Source organism: Arachis ipaensis, chromosome B03 (genome assembly GCF_000816755.2).
Source record: "Arachis ipaensis cultivar K30076 chromosome B03, Araip1.1, whole genome shotgun sequence".
Classification (NCBI taxonomy): domain Eukaryota; kingdom Viridiplantae; phylum Streptophyta; class Magnoliopsida; order Fabales; family Fabaceae; genus Arachis; species Arachis ipaensis.
The window spans coordinates 113,235,682-113,253,411 of record NC_029787.2 but is presented as its reverse complement, the minus strand read 5'-3'; the positions used below and the strand labels follow the sequence as shown (position 1 = coordinate 113,253,411).

Genomic DNA, 17,730 nt, shown 5'->3' with positions numbered 1-17,730 from the left:
TATCCGAGTTTGCTCTTGAATTTTTGAAGGAGGTCGAGCTCTTCTTTTTGAACTTGAATGTTACCAACTTCGTTGTAGAATTTCTCAAAGCCTCTTCTCTTATCTGAGTTTGCTCTCAGATTTCTGGAAGGAGGTCGAGTTCTTCTTTTGTGCTCCGACTTCATTGTAGAATGTTGCCATTGATTTTTCTTTATTTATGTCGATGTGAATCATCGCTTCTGTGCCATATGCATGTCGAAAGGAGATTCTTCAATGGTAGTTTGAGTCATTCCATATGCTTATAGCATTTGTGTGAGCTCTGAAGAGTCAGTTAGTAGAAGCCAACTCACAACACTTTTTTGCCGGTGACATGCTCCGAGATGAATTCCACATATTTCATTATGGTTTCATCTAAAATCTCTTGTATTCGAAGTCGGGATGCATTTTGATAGAGGTGTTGAGATCCCTTTTTTATAGAGAATATTATAAACTTAGGTGTAGTGCTGAGCTTCTTTCATTAATCTCTTTGCCTCCCTTTACTCTTGAGGAAGGATGTCGAACTTGATATATTCAACGTTTGGAGTCATTCATCCCTAGATTGTGAGGATGTCCGTCTTGTGATAACATGGACACTTCGATCCAAAGTGCTTATAGAATTTTGGTGATATTTCTCTGTCTTGGCATTCCCATCTTCTTTTGCCGTCCAACGTCTTTGTAGCAATGTATTTGTCTAATCAGCCTTCTCTAGCCAATTTTTCAATCACATTTTTCAAATTATAGTATTCATTAGCAAAGTGTTCATAGACTTAATGATACCCATAGTAATCTATCCAACTTCCTTTATTATTGTTTTGGTTTGGTAAAGGAAGAGGTATCTTTTTGTGGCATATTTTTTCGTATATACTTACTAGAGAAATACAAAATGGAGTGTAGGAGTGTTACCTTTGGGGTCGGTCAGAATTCTTGTCTTCCTTTTGGTTTTTCTTGTTACCTCGGGACTTGTGTCTCTTCTGATAATGACTTGGATGCCTCCTTTATGAAAGTGACTATATCATAAGGAAGACTTACATTTATGTTGTCTCCAATTTTTACTGTATTTGTTTGGTTGTGCGATTGTAATTTCTGTGCCAGTAAATCCGTCAAACGAAGTCTTTTTACAAGAATTTTTGGTAGATTCTGCCATTAAGTCTTTAATCAGATCAGTTATTTTTTCTGCTGGAGTGGTAGAGATCTTGTTTACTCCTTTTCTTTTCATATATTTTCTCTTGCCAATTGAGTCTTCTTTTAGTTGAACATTCTTTTTGTTAATTGGCTTTCGAGTTCATTTTGGTTTGCTTTCTACAATGACTTTGAGATGGTGCTTTCTTCTCATTTATTTTTCTGGAGGGCATCCGCCTTTAATGAAGTGCAAACAACATCAAATTCTACATTGCCATTTTTTTTCATTCTCGAAAATTGATGTGCCTTGAGTATCTCTTAACTGTGTTGCATTCAAATTGGTTGATGCTGTATTCTTTGGCATGAACATAAGTTAGAAAGAAAGGTTTCATTGTTTTTACCAACAACATTTTTCATTCTTCCTTTAGTTACTGACTAATATGAAATATTTTATTTATTTATTTTTTCTTCATAAAACCTATGTATTTAAAATATGCAACTGCTCCATTACCATGAGTGGGTATCTGCAGTTGACTTTTCTACCTGGTCACTAGATTAAAACTGTATAGCAGAAGCAGGAATCTTCAAAAGGGAGTGTGATCGTGTAAGTATAGATCCAGTATCGTGATTCTTCCCGAGGTTGTAACGTTAGCCCAGCAATGATGGATTCCGAGTTCGAGAAGAAACCAAGTCCTACGTCGTGACTCGATCGCTCGTTCTAGAGCGTCATCAAAGACGGTTTCACAAACATTGCTTTTGGAGCCGCGAGTCGTTCTTTGTATACTCGCGAAGCTTTGAGGGTGCTTCGTGAGCTTGGAGAGATCGTTAATGGCGACGCGGAGGGAGAGGCGGAAGAGGAGCTTGGGATCAATAGTGTCTGCGACAACAGAGATGGCAGGGAACATACGAGTTATGGCACTTTGTCGTTCCCTCTTCTTTTCTTTGACATGGTGAATTTACGGTTTTCAATCCACCATGGTCGGTGGGGATGGTGTGGTAGCGGCTGTGGGTGCATCATTCTCGTCTCTGCCGTTTGGTCTATTTAATCTAATTAACTGTAGATTTGATATCGTCTGCCTTTGGAAGAACTTTTTATGGAATATTCGGTATCCATAAAAACTGTATTTCAGCCTCTCTTTCCATGGTTTTTTGTTGCCTATAGTAACCTTGATGGGTTCAGGGCCAGGTTGGTCGTCATCGGAGAAATCGGGCCGAGAATGATTGGGAATAGAATTTTAGTAGAGGATAATTGTGCCATTGATTTTAACACGTTTGCATCTTGTTCATTTCGAGTGGTTGTCTGGCCATTTCTTTACTTCATTGTTTGATCGTCGTGGTCTCTATTTTTTTATTCGGAGTTGGACGATGTTCGTTCATATTGATGTTGATTATTTGCCATTTTCAAGGGTTGAGCTCCAAGTCCCCGACAACGGCGCCAATGTTCTGAGAGTTACCTAAAACTGGGTTGCTTTTGGACTTGGACGTAAGGTCCAAACGCCTTAGGGTAATTTGTCTGACGTCTTTCCGCTGCAGAGGTGCCGCCGTCCGACGTCTTTGCAAAGGTGGGGGTGGGTACCTGCAAGGGACTTTAATACTTAAGTTAGAAATGATTTTAGACAGGTTTTTATAAGATTGGGTTCGAAGAACACCTAGGGGTGTCAGTGTGTTTATAAGTGTAGATGTAGAGTCAATAACCACCTTTAGAGTAGTTCCGCCTTTGATGGTGGGTTTGTTACTCCCTTTTGTTAGGGAGGTTGTTGAGATCTCCTTTTTAGACGAAGAGGAAAGATTGTAGGAGTTAGTTGAGATTCATCTTATTTGAATAAGTCGGGTCAAGTTGATGTCGCATAGGCCAACCTTTGTGAGGTCAGATAGGTTTCAGAGTGTTATCTAGACTCTCGCTCTGTAGACTAGGGTTTTAATCATTTTGGACCTGGCTAAGTTGTGAGTCAGGTTATGAACATAAATCATATATCTATATAATTTTTATATGAGAAATGAAAGAATATAAATTCAGTCAAGATCTAAATAAATAGTTAATTTAAATTTTAAAATAAAACCAATTCATTTGTTCCTTTTTCATTTATTTATTTTCTAAACAAAAAAATATTATTAAAATTGAAACCAATAAATGGTCAGCATTAAATCAATGCCTACTATGTTTGTGATTAAATTTTTTAGCATTGAATACTAAGTTATTAATTAATAACAACTCAAACGAAGAAAAAAAATTTCATGGTGAAAAATGAAAATCCTAACTCTAATAAGAATATATTTGTTTTCAATTTTAGTGTTTTATGAAAATATATTTTATAAAAGAGCAAAATGAAAAAAAATAAAATTTTAATACATTAGTGTTTTTTTCTCTAAACAAAAAAAGTATTAAAAATAAAACCAAACAATAGCACTGCTCCTTTCATCATAGTTGTCAGAACCGAACCGGTAAACGAATCGATCAAATTATTAGTTTATTGGTTTACTGGTTCAACCGATAAATCACTGGTTGTACCAGTAGAATCGGTCCTACGTAAATAAAAAATATAAAATAGTAAAAAAATTGAGTAAAGTGACAATTAGGTCTTTGAAGTTTTCGACTTCGAATTAATTAGCCATTGAAAAAATAAAGTATCAATTTGGTCTTCTACGATAGTAAACAATATGTATATAATATATATAATAACTAGTACATAAAATAATAAAGGAATGAAATAACCTAATGGCATGTATTATTAGACTGTAACAAGAGAACATGTGTTCAAACCTCTTGAGGATCCACGAGGTAAAGGAATTCTCGAGCTACCAAGAGACGCTGGAGCACCAAAAACCTACGGAACACTGAGATCACCGTAGGACCGGTCAGTTTATAAATTTACATTAAACCGGCCCATTTTTCCAATTTATAATGAATCGTCTAATAATTGACCAAGGTTCAGAAAATCGGACCGGTCATCAAACCGTTCTAGTTACTGGTTCATTGGTTTACTGGTTTAACCGGTCCAACCGGTGGTTCAACCGGAAAAACCGTTTTAGAATAGAAATAATAAAAATTATAAATACACATCTTAAAATATAATTATAGTCTAATATAAATCTTAAAAACTGAGTGGGTACTGCTGAAAAATTATAGTCAATTCCCCAAACAAACATTGTATGTACTGTTGAAAAATACAGTAAACAGATTTCAAAGTTTGTAAGTTTGAAACTAGTTTAGAGTTTAACAGGTACATAACTCAGGAGATTATCATGCCAAAGGAAAATATGCACAGCGGGCGAGTCGGGCGGGTTGGGTTTCAGTTTTTCAATTATTTAAAAAACCATTAAAAACGGCGCCGTTTAAGTTTTTTAGAAGAACCGGCCGGTCACCGGTTCGGTCCAACCGGCCGGTTTTTAACCGGTTCACCGGTTTTTTCACGGTTTTCTCCCCGCCGGTTAATACAGAAGGACCGGACCGCATGCATTGCCGGTTCGCGGTTAAACCAGTCGAACCGACCGGTCCGGTCCGGTTTTCAGAACCTTGTAATTGACAGTTTAATTATGCTTTCGGTCCAAACTTTCAACTGAACTAATTAGATTATTAATTTACTAGTTTTTCGGTCAAACCGATCAATTCGATGTATTCTTACAACTATACATTAAATTACCCCAATAAATCTATGACAAGTCCAACTAAAGAACCCAGCTAACAACAATAACATATTTATATATTAAGTCTGCAAAATATATATATCACACATCCACTCCAAAAACAAAATCCAAAAATATAATTACTAAAAGACCAAAAAAATTTGTCTAAAAGTCAGAATTACCACGTTATTTTTACACATTATCAATCATAAATACACCTGTCTACTATATACACTCACACGTACACAGTCCGTACGAGGCACTTCATTAACCCCAATTAGATCAGCGTAGGCTAAAACGCACCAGAATTTGAGAAATACACGAACTTGTTATGACATGGGATTTGGGGGTGAGTTTTAGCTTGTGTCTGTCTAGATCAGACTCTTAGAATGCTCCTTACTTTTTGTCATGGTGTTGGCTCCAGAATTAGACACATGTATTGTACATTGACAGGCTGTATGAATGAGGTGTTATTTCTGACCTCCAGACAAGTAGAACCAGTTTTATAATAATTACAATTCTGTCTGAACACTTTGGGTGAAAATATAAAAATTATATGTATGGGTAAAAATTTATAAATATTTGTTTTCTTGTGAATTGGCCTTTTTTTTTGTTTTGATAATTCTGATTTTGGCATTTTAGTAGTTGGAGTGGTAGATTTTTTTTTTGGTTTATTACTGGTAAGAGGTACTTATTTTATTTGTCAATTTAGACTTTGAAATAAAATTTGATATTGGAATTGATCCATAACTGAGTCTGAAATAAATGGCAATTTATTCTTGACAAAAAAAAAGGCACTATGAAATTTGTTTTAATTTTATTTAGTTATTAATAAGAGTTAATTAAAAAATGATTAAAACAGAAGAAAATTTATGTTTAAATTAGGTCAAATTAATGTTATTTATTCCAACATTACAAGAGAGATTATGTAGTTGTGCAAATTATATTGAAGGTGTCACAAATTTAAAATAGTTATTTAATCAAAGTAACAATTTATTTATAAATACTATTTTATCGCTGCAGGACAGTCCGTTGCCAATATAAAGAACCTCCAGCCCAAGAAATAGCCCCAATACTAAGAACCTTGCATTAGCTCCATTGAAAATTTGAAACAGAGTTTTTGAAATATGGAGGACAATGTTATTTTATTTTATATAACTATCTTAAATATAATAATTTGTTTTCAATTCATTTCTAATTAGATCAATTTTTAAAATATATTTTTTTTTCAAATACAATTTATCTTAAACTATAGTAAAAAATATTTTTGAGAAAAATATTAAATGACCAACATTTTTAGTTAAAGAAAAAGAGAATTGACTAGGATTAGTAAATGTAAGACAAATAAAAAAAATTGTTGAGTACCCTATTCTAATAAAAAAAGTTTGTTGTTAAGTATGAATCTCATATCTTCTTAATTATAAACATAAAATTCCATATTAATTCAATTTAAAATAAATTAGTCAATTACATTTTTAATTTAAAAAATTGCACAAATAACTTATATGATAGATATATATTTACAATTCAAACAATTAAATTTTAAAATGTCATTATTTAAAGAATTTAATTTTGATGCACTATAAGTATAAGTGTAAAATCATTTTACACATGCATCTAATTACATAACGCTATTTTAACAAAAATAACTATCTTTCAAGAACTGTTAATGTCATCGCCTTTCTCACAGAACTCAGCTAAATGTCCCCCAACCCATTCGAAATAATCTTCGTTGCTCACTTCATTCTCCTCAAACACCCCTTCTTCCTGGAATGATGCATATATCGAATCGTCACAGTACATGTCTAGATCTTCCTCTAATAATGCCTACAAACTTAACATAAAAACCATGAAATAAGTGTACTTCTGCTTATCTTTGAACAACACTGCTTTAATTCAATGCACAATGTATAACTCCATACAGAAATTCAAACAGAACGAAATGCTGACCATCAGCTACGGATCATGGAAACTACCGCGGATGTCAAAGTATTTTATGCAACTTGGCCGCAATCAAACTCTTAGATCGGATACCATTACTTTTTCAATTTGGGGATTTGAGTTTTAGAGAAGAGAAACCACTTTCAGACAATAAGATGATACATTTCTTGTTTTTTGTCTTTCAATTTTTCTCTAATAAAAATGTAAAACTTCTCAGGTTTTCTTTTTTTGGTCTTCAACTTTTTACGTTTTTTTTTTTTAACTTGAACTTTTCATGTTTAAATGTTTTTGTCCTCCACTAGAGACAATAAATAATACTTGCGGGTAACTATAACAAAAAAAAGGGCCGAAGATATTATGACATTGGACGGGCCGGCCCAATATTTGTTGCACCCACAAACAATATTCAAATAAACAGGATTTACTTTTGCAAATAACAAAATTTATGTGGGAGCAACCAAATTTCATAATAAACCAAGAAACCTCTTACTCTTCCTGACAAAAAGTAAGAGGCGTCCTGAGAGCCTGATCTGTATAGGCACAAAACTCACTGTCTTATATATCATCGTTCTTTCGCTCTCTACTCTTGAAAAACGTGCACTCACTTCACTCATACAAGTTGTACCAAAATATCACTCATAGTTTGATAGAAATGGGAGATTTCTTGCATCAAACAACTAACTACTATATAACAATTTCTTACCAAGCTTTATTTTGGAATGCACATCACCATTATTTTTTATTTCGAATTTTTGTCTGTAATATTTGACTCAAAACTTTAAGTTATTCTTAATATTTTAAATATTTTATTTAAATATTTAACGCTATAAAATTGTTATAATATTATCGTATTGTTAATTTTATTAACAATTCTATACTAAAGAAGTGGAGGTTATAATTTGCTAAACTCTAAAATGGTCTCTGAAATTGGCGTCGTGCACTAAAATCGTCTCTAAGATTCCAATTGCACTAATTAGGTCTTGAGATTGACAAAAATATACCACGTTAGTCCCTGACCCATTTTTTATTAACGACGTGATAACGTGGGCTGTTAGTAACACATGTCACTCCATGATTTAGCCACGTGTAATGGTATGATGATGTGTTGACCAGTGACATGTGGCATGCTGTTGTAGATGGTTATGCCACGTGTCACAGTGCTCTTTGACCACATGTCTGTTTGTGCCACATGTCGTAACCGTATTCGTCCACGTGTCATCCATTATGTCATCATTGTAGATACACCAAATCAGTCCGTCACTTTGCGTTAAGTGACTCATTTTTAGTCCCTAAAATTGAATGTCGTGCACCAAACTAGTCCATTTACTAGTTTTTTCTCCTTTTTTTCTATAAATTCAAAATTCTCAATATCTTTGAATCCATTAATTTCATTTCTAATTTTTTACATGTTATTTAAATATAAGTGCTTTTATAAAATATTTTTTCTCTTGCGGGTACCCCTAACCGCCATCTTGGAATTGACGTGAAGATATTTCAAGCACCACACTACCATCTCTGACTTCTTTCGTCTAGATTGAAGAGGTCGAAAATGGTAATAAGGGTGCTTGAAGTGCCTTTAGTGTAGCCCATTTACACACAACAGAAATGTGTATTTCATAAGAACCGAAAAAAAGATGTGTATTTTAATTCTTGATTTCTTGTTAAAAATATTTTTTTATGGAAAAATGTGTCTAATCAATCATATAATTCTTTTTTTATAATAACATACTTATATATTACAAAATTTACTAATGTTAAATTATTATAGAAAAAAATTTATATAATTAAAACAAAAATCTTAAAAATTTTTATAAAAGCACTTGTATTTAAACGATATGTGAAAAAATAGAATTGAAATTAATGCATTTAAGATATTGAAAATTTTAAATTTTTAAAAAAATGAGAAAAAACTGGTGAATGGACTAGTTTGGTGCACGACATTTAATTTCAGGGACTAAAATGAGTCACTTAATATAAAGTGAGGGACTAATTTGGTGCATCTATAATGATGACATAATGGATGACACGTGGACGAATACTGTTGCAACACGTGGCCCAAACAGACACGTGGCCAAATAGCATTGTGACACGTGACACAACCATCCACATAAGCATGCCACGTGTCACTGGTCAACACATCATCATGCCATTACATATGGCCAAATCATGGAGTGACACATGTCACAACAGCCCACATCATCAAGCCATGTCATTACATTGTTAATGAAAAATGGGTCAGAGACTAACGTGGTGTATTTTTGTCAATCTCAGGAACGTAATTGGTGCAATTAGAATCTTAGGGACATTTTAGTGCACGACGTCAATTTTAGGGACCATTTTGGGGTTTAATTCATTATAATTTATTGTAAAATTGACGTTATATTACCATTAGTAAAATATAAATAAAAATAACAATTCACTCTTTTAGGGTTTGGAGACAAAAATGACATTTTATTCTTTTATTTTTATGATATCATCTGACTTAATAGGTTAAAAATTAATTCATCGTAAATTTAGATTTATTCCTAGTTAATAAATTACTATTTGTATAAGATATAATTTAAATTATGCATACTTACTTAAAAAAAATTCAACTATTCATTCGAACAATTCAAATTACGCACTATCATTATTATCGTATTTGATGCATGCAATTAAAATAAATGCCATAAAAATAAATTCAACTATGTGATTACTATTATCACATAGTTATTACTAATAATAAATGTCATACAAATAAATTTAATATAAAATTTGGGTGCATAATCTATCTCTCTGGGTAAAATAAAATTCTAATCAATAAAGGCGAGTGAACTCTATGAAAATAATTTAACTTTTAAACAATTCCAACTATTCGTCCGAGGCCTCATACTGAGTCTTCGAACCTGTGTCATTGAAAGGGTAGAAGATTTTGGGATGAGAACAAACTACACATTCTCAGTAGGGAATGAAAATGCTATAGAAGTAACGAATAAAATGCAAATAATTAACATACTCAAGGAAGCTATAGTTTTATTAAACCTTTACCTATTGAGAAAAGATTTTTGTTTTAAGTAATAATTTGAGTTCGATTTATTAAGAAAAAGAGTTTTTATTAAATGTTATGAATTTTGATTATTTAGAAACTAATCGATTTAAGATTATAATAGATGAGTGAATAGGTGGTAATGTAGAGGTGTAATTGATTATTTGGTGATGCGGAGGTATGTGTAATTAAGCGGTGATGCGGAAGTACATTTAATAATGTAGGTGATGTGGAGGTGTGGGTATGTAATTGGTGATGTGGAGGTATAAAAAAAATAAAGGAAATGAGAACTAATGAAGAAAATAGATACTTAAGAGGAAAAGAATGAGAAAGAATGAATAAGATAGATACTTAAAAAGTGTATGTTAAATAGGTCTTGTGCCAAAGTGCTAATGCGGAAGTGCCCGCCTGACTGATAGTCTAAGATTGCTAATACGAGAATGTCTGCCTAACTGATAGCAAATTATAAACTGCTAATGCGAAAGTGCCCACTTAACAAATAGCCTGAGATTGCTAATGCGATAATGTTCGCCTAACTGATAGCACTGTTTCTAACTGTGATGCACATTAAAATGTTATTATGATGAGGCCTAACTGACACGGGTAACCATGATGCCAAGGTGTCTAACTGACACAGTAAAGGAACCATATTCGGGGTTCACTCTGAGTAACGTCTGGTTGTGGGTAGACAACCGATGCATGAGCTCATGGCTTGCATAGAAAAGGCATGCATCATATTGTTTGCGCATTTGTATTTGGTTGTGGTTGTTTATCTTGTTTATTTGTGATTGTGCTGTTGTCTTGGTGACTTGCTTGTAAGCTTGATTGGACATTTTACTTGTGTTGTGGAATTAATAATGTGGTGGGAGTTGATGTTTGTGGTTTGAGTTTAGTTATATTATTTGTGATGCTGGCTTATTTAGATATTGCGATAATTGAGGACTGTTGTTAAGAGATGAGGAATTGTTAATGTGACGGAGATTTTGTTTAAGTAATGTGATTTAAAGAAAGGGTTTTACACAACTTTATGTAAGACTTAAGAAGGATTTCAAGGGTTTAATAAAAAAAAAACTGTTTTGGGTCATGAGTTAACTATTTGTATATTATTCTGTGTATTTTTACAGCATTCGCTATCCCTATTAAGAACCTGCGAGGATGACGCTCTCACCCACTACAGATCTTCTATTTCAGCGACAGGCCTGGGAATCTTTGGCGCGGAGCCGCGACTGAGCATCAGAGCTTTATGTAAATATATATCCGTATTTTCTGTAGTTGGTTTAGTCTTAGATTTTTTCCTTACCATTTATTGTCTTTGATTTTTAGAGGGGTAGGACTTGTATTTGAGAATCTTGGAATAAGTCTATGTATATTACTATGTGAGTATATGTGTATTTGTGATTAAGAGTTTTAAAGTAAAGACCTTTTATTTTCTTAATTAGAGTTTCGGTTCGTATTCGCGAAGGCTCAATATTAAATAAACGTAGTATATAAATAAAGGAATACAGGTATAAGTAGCGCTCGAACTTTTAATGCGATCATGAGGTGCTAAAAGTTAGGGTGTTACAAACTGCCTCCCTAATTTCCTCCCATCGTTTGGTGAAATTTTGTTACAATTTATGTATATATAGAAAAAAATATTATTTTTAAATAGTAAGTATAAAAATTAATTATTTCTATTTGTATAATAGACTTAATACTTAATCAAATATAAAAGTATATACGTTAAATTATATTCTTTCAAATTTTAGATAACGAATGTTAAAATTAATTATTAGTAAAAAATTAAACTCTTTCATATGAAAATAATAACTAAACAATTTATTATTTATTTTTTTTATTCACAGAAACTCTGGTCTTCTTAGTCGACGGTGACTTTTGTCCCTTCCAACCTTTATGTAATTAAAAGTAGTTTAATGCATGCTATAATTTTTGTGTGTCATAATCTATAGTATCAGGATCGACGTAGTTTTTATTTATTTATTTTATTCACAGAAATTCTGGTCTTCTTAGTCAACAATGACTTTTGTCCCTTACGATCTTTTTGTAAAAGTAGTTTAATATTATAATTTTTTTGTGTCATAATCTATAATGTCATGATCGATATAATTTTAAAAGATTTATATTTTCATAATATTACTAGTATGTCTTAATTAGGAGTGTCAAAATACACTACTTAATTTGGGCGCTAATAATTGAATTTTAATTGTACTTAAAAAGTAATGTGTTATATTTTAATTGTGTAATTATAATTAGTTAATTATGAATTATAAAAAAAATACTACATATAAGACAATACAAGGATGTGAATTTGTTTAGGTTGGAGAATAAATTGTTTTAGTCATAACAAAAGAGTATTATGTAAGTCACCAAAAAAAAAGTATTATGTAATATATTTTAATTGTTTAATTAATAATATATTATAATAAGTTTATAACAATTCAATTTAACTATCTAACTGTTTGAGAATATTATTTGTTTTGACATTTCAAATCTCAGAGTTTTATTTTTAGGAAAAGTCTAGGGGCCAGCAAATTTATTAAAATTTGGCCAACACTTAGCCAGTAAAAGGAAAATGAATGATTCTTTACTATTAGATGAAATCTCACACCATTAAATACACTATTGATGACTAATTAATGACTACAACTCAAAAAATCTGCTGGTCCTCTAGCACTCCTCTACTCTTAAACCCAGCCTATTATATTTTGTGGTAGATGAATGTGCTGTAGATGATGACTATAAAATCTCATGTCAATTAAAATCGGGTAAACTATTAAAATTACATCTCATTTTTGAAGACACTAACAAAAATAATCTCTACTTCTGCTAATGTTCAATAAAAATATTTTTTATAAATGATAAACAATTTTTGTATTTAAAAAATTATTTATACATTTGATCCAAAATGTTATAAAAATATTTAAATAATTATTTAGAAAACACATACAATAAATTAGATAAAACTTCGATCTCTATATTTTCTTTATTTTAAAAAATATTTTTGGTCATTAATAAAAAAATCACAAAAATAATTCTATATTCAGAGTGAAATTACCATATTTTATTGATAAAATTATCTTATTTTTTTAATCATATTATAAAAAATGGTATTAAAATTCAATCTCTAAAATATTTTTTAAAAATATATATTTAACATTAGATATTTTTATCGTATTAAAGTGACTATTTTCGTTAGTTTCTTAAAAAATCAGGAGCGATTTTAATTAATAGTTTATCCATCAAAATTCATTTGGTATATCTTTTATGGAAAAGTAGAGGAAAATAATAATGAATTTAGTGAACAATGCAGTTATGCAAATGGTAACCTCTCTTTTTCACTTGAGATTTTCGTAGGGGTGTAATGTGTTTTTATCTTATTGGACCAATTTTAAAATCCATTGTTCATATTGTTTACGAAAGTCATTGCCCTACCTAACAAAACCGTTTTTATAAAAAAAAATTAACGGTAATATAAAAGTCCAAAATCTATATGAATATAGATTGCTGGATTATAGTTCATTAATATTTAGTCATGATGTTTATAAAATTCGGTACGAATAAACTTTTATTATAGATGATTATAATTCAATAATTAAACGATAGATAAAAATAGTTTTCATAAATAGAGCAAATCGATATAATTTTACTTAAATTAACATGATGAATATTATTTAATCGGAACTCACATGTACTCATTCCCTTAATTTTTATGAGATATTGGAGTAAAGTGATTCTCATGCATGCCATGCCATGCATCGTTATTAGAGTAAAAAGTGAACTTGCACTACCAAATATGCAGTGATTAGCCACGGAAAAAATTGTGGCTAAAATCAAGAAAATCTGTGGCGACTAAGCGTTAACAATGAATACATTTCTGTGGCTAACAAAAGCGACGCCTTTTCAGTTAGTCACGGTTTTATGATATGTGGAGACATCTAAATAGTCACGGTTTTTACGTTATTGGCCACACTGTAAACCGTGGCTAAATGACAACAGTGTAACCAATGAGCATAGTTTTGCTACAATTTTTCCGTGACTAATATTGATAGGCTGGGCTTTTTTTGCCACATTTTTTCTGTGGCTAAACATTGCTGGGTTATTTAGCCACGGTTTTTCTGTGACAAAAAAAAAAATCATGCACAAAAAATATTTGATAGACTGGGTTTTTTGTCCACGCTTTTTTTCGTGGCCAATATTATGGGCTATTTACCAACCCATCAATCCGTAGCTAAATTTTTTTTTCAATTTAAAAAAAAACTCTCAACTATAATTACCAATTGAATATTTTTTTAAATTAATATTGCATATATTTATTTCTATATATACATACTAACATATTAAAATAATTTTATAACAATATAAACAATCAAAGCAACGATAATAACATTAAAATAAAAAAATAGCAAACTAAGTAATAACAGTAAATTAAAGCATATGCATTGTTCATATATATAGTAAAGAAATAACAAAAACCAAGTTTTATAATTCTGTACGACAAAAAATAAAAGTATCTCTAATAACAGTATAAACTAGACATAAATTAAAATTAAAATAAACATGACATGAGGTACATCATTCCGACTCAATGTGTGGCACAGAATCAGAGAAGGCAGGCACTTCATCACCGTATTTCTGTTGTAGAAATCTGTGGAGAGTTGCCACTTGACCTTTAGCTTCTTGAAGTTGCCTTTCTAAATCTGCAACATGCTGTTGCGATGCACTGCTAGAACCTCCGCATATTGCCCCTCCAAAGATGCGCTTTGACTTAACAAAACCACGGGGACATGCAACATTACTAAAGTCACGTACTCGCTTACCATTCTCAGGACTGCAAACTTTTCCAATTGCATCATCTGGATGAGCCAAGACCTTTGAATGAATACCTTCAGTGGCAGCACGCTCTTAGTCTTCAGACAAATACTCTGCTATTTTTTCCCACAAACAAATGCACATCGCATTGGAGTAGAGTATTGACATAATCAAGGCATATAAAAAAAATAAACAACCATATAAAATACAATTGAGACACTCACAGCTAATCGTTATCCTTCCCCGCTGACATAACTCCCATCTTTCTTTAGCAAAGTTGATACAATAACCTCGCTTCGACATACAGGCCTTCCCAATTTTTTTCCTAATACAATAAATAGAATATTAAAGGTAATCACAAATTTAATTAAAAGCGCTAATTTTATAATAATAGTATAACAGTACTAGCCTCAATAATAAAAAAAATAATACCATCTAAGTTGCTCTTCTAGCATTGCTTTTACTTCCACCGGCATGTGAAACTATAAGCTTCTCACAATTTCTGGCGTTTTGCAAACATTGTTTCTATGATTTTCAAGATCAAGAAACAAGTAAATAAATGTTACCAATCCATTATAAATATTCAATAAAAATAATAAAAAAATATAGATCAATTATTTACCTTTGTTTTAAGATCCATATAATGATCCACAAAAGCAGTCCATTCAACAGGCAGTATGTCTGAGGGATTCGCAGCCAGGATTTCTGCCTTTCTTTTGTTAGGAAAGAAGTATTCTCCCCGTAAATTATATTTATGGGCCTTCCATCTATCACCTAAGGTCCTCAGAGCCCATTTGACGCCAGCAGCATAATCAAGTATAGTCCAAATTTTTAACTTCCCAAAAAAATTTAATCTGCCTAATTAACACTTCCATTCAAAAATTAATTTCAATTAATACTTAATATAAACAAACAAATTACTGCAAGCTATCCTATTGTTTAGCCAAGAGACTACAAGACCTGATTAGACATAGAGTACAATACAACAAGTGTCCAATTTAAAAGCTTCTACCTAAGTTCTATATGTATAGAAAAAAATTATATTCTACACCATAAAATTCACAATCCAATAATTTTAAAATATATTTATAGTTACACATATCCAAGAGAAGACAGAAAATTCACAAATATGCTTTGTGCAGAGCAAATATAGAAGGAACCAAAACTAAAGGGAACAAAAACTGAGTTGTGTAAATTAAAAAACAGGATGAGAAAAAAAAATCAACCAGCACAAAGTCAATAGATTGGACTCAAAGAGAAGTTAGAGTTTGAATAAACCTACCTTTAACCTTCACAAGCAGTGGCTCATTTTCATCTCTTTTATTCTTAGGTGCAACAGGTTCTGGTAGATCAACACCACTTTGATTTAACATCTCCGTCTCTGAAATTTCATCCCCATCATCATTGAGACTTATTTGTTCCAATCCATCTTCTGAACTCAAGTTTATGTCTTCACTTTGTCTTCATAACTCTTCAAGGATTGATTGTCCGCAGAAATTACGTTTATGCTTCATAGTATTCTAAATGCCTGCGACACAAAGTCATAGACAGCGTAAAAAGAATTCAGAAAAAATAAAAATCAAATAAAATAGTGACATAAAATAATTCATATAATTGAAACACAAGAAGTCAAATAACATACAAAAAGTTTCATAAATGTCTCTACATTTAATTAAATTAAACATTACTAAGCATAATCCAATACAACATATTTAGTAAGTTAATCATAGAGCATATTTAACAAGTCAAACCTAAATTTAGATTCAGAATATTTCCAAAGTTTCATCATTAATAATTGAAAGAAATCACTCATGTCCAACCATACTAAATCAATAATTTCCTACTTAGAAACTGGTAAATATATATTTGGTTCGGTTGGATAATGTTCCTCTGACCTTCTATAATCTCTTAAGTATTAAACCAAAACATGAACATCAAGAGTATTGACTCATATAACTAGATTCAAGAATATATGATTCATGAGGAATGAAAAGAAATTTTTGCAGTAAATAAAAAATTTTGAAAATATGAACAACTATATCCACTTTCATAATAACTAGTTTAATAGCAATAAATTTTATATCACTAAATGAGATTAGCATTCATTTTATTATATAAGTAAATTGAGAAGCCCAATATAGAAAAAATCCTCGTAGTAATGATGACTACGATTCCATTATGTGTTAGTGATATCAAACTATTTGCTTAAAATGTCACACATAATATGTATCATGTTAAAGAGAAAATTACCGTATTAGGAATTCAAGTGCTAGGTAGCTGCTAGTCTTGTGCCAATATTGGATTTGTAATTGATGCTCTGTACGAGTCAGGCAACAAAAGAATAATTTCTCACAACATCAAACCAAATAATACAGACACATGCCCATTTCTAAACCATCATCTAATCCCTTCTTTTTTTCTGAAATACATAAATACCAGATAAAATAAAAATTTACAAAGGATCAAATTTGAAAAAAAAAACCTGGAGAAGTTATTGTTGTTGACGACAACGACGTTGAGCAGTGTAACCGAGTAAGAGATGCGACCTGTGAGTGCAAAGCACGACTGTGAATGTCACCTGAAGTGCGATGTCGGAGGCTGCCGGAAGTGCGAGGTCTGAGATCAGAGGAAGCGACCGCCGGCAGGAGGTACAGCAGCGTCAGCGAGTGAGAGCTGTGACATGTGCGCGTGTATCACGAGCGTTGATGTTGCCAGCGGCGCGAGATCGGAGGGTGGCGGGGTGCGAGATCTGAGCCCGAGGAGATGGATACATGCAGAGGTGGATTAGGGTCGGCGAGTGAAAGTTTGAATGAGCTCCGAAACTAAAAGATAAAAAGGGGGGCGGTTTTGATTCAAGCTTGGGGTTTTTTATGCAGATTAAAGCGTGATTTGAATTAAGCTCGGTCTTTTTGGCGCAAATTCTCAAATTGAAATAAAATTATGAGTTTAGTTCTTTTGTGTATTTATAAAAAATTATCATTTATGTCAATATATAATGATTCATTTTGCATATAATATTCATTTATCTAAGTTTATAGAGTGCTTTTAAAAAATTATATTTAAATAATTAGCTTATCTTTTAACTATTTTATATTTTAAAATTCAAAATTTTGCATTTTTATCTTTATTCAAAGTTTATTTTTATATTTTATTTTAATTCTGTTAATCAAAAGCATGAATATTAATTTTTATTT

At 31.7% G+C, this 17,730-nt stretch overlaps 1 long non-coding RNA gene across 1 annotated transcript; it reads right to left on the bottom strand.

Moving 5' to 3' along the window:
* On the bottom strand, positions 14,760-15,346 carry LOC107634636. Its single transcript, XR_001619019.2, has 3 exons — positions 15,159-15,346; positions 14,969-15,061; positions 14,760-14,861 (listed from the first exon to the last, which is right to left on the bottom strand). It is a non-coding gene; the product is annotated as an uncharacterized LOC107634636 (long non-coding RNA).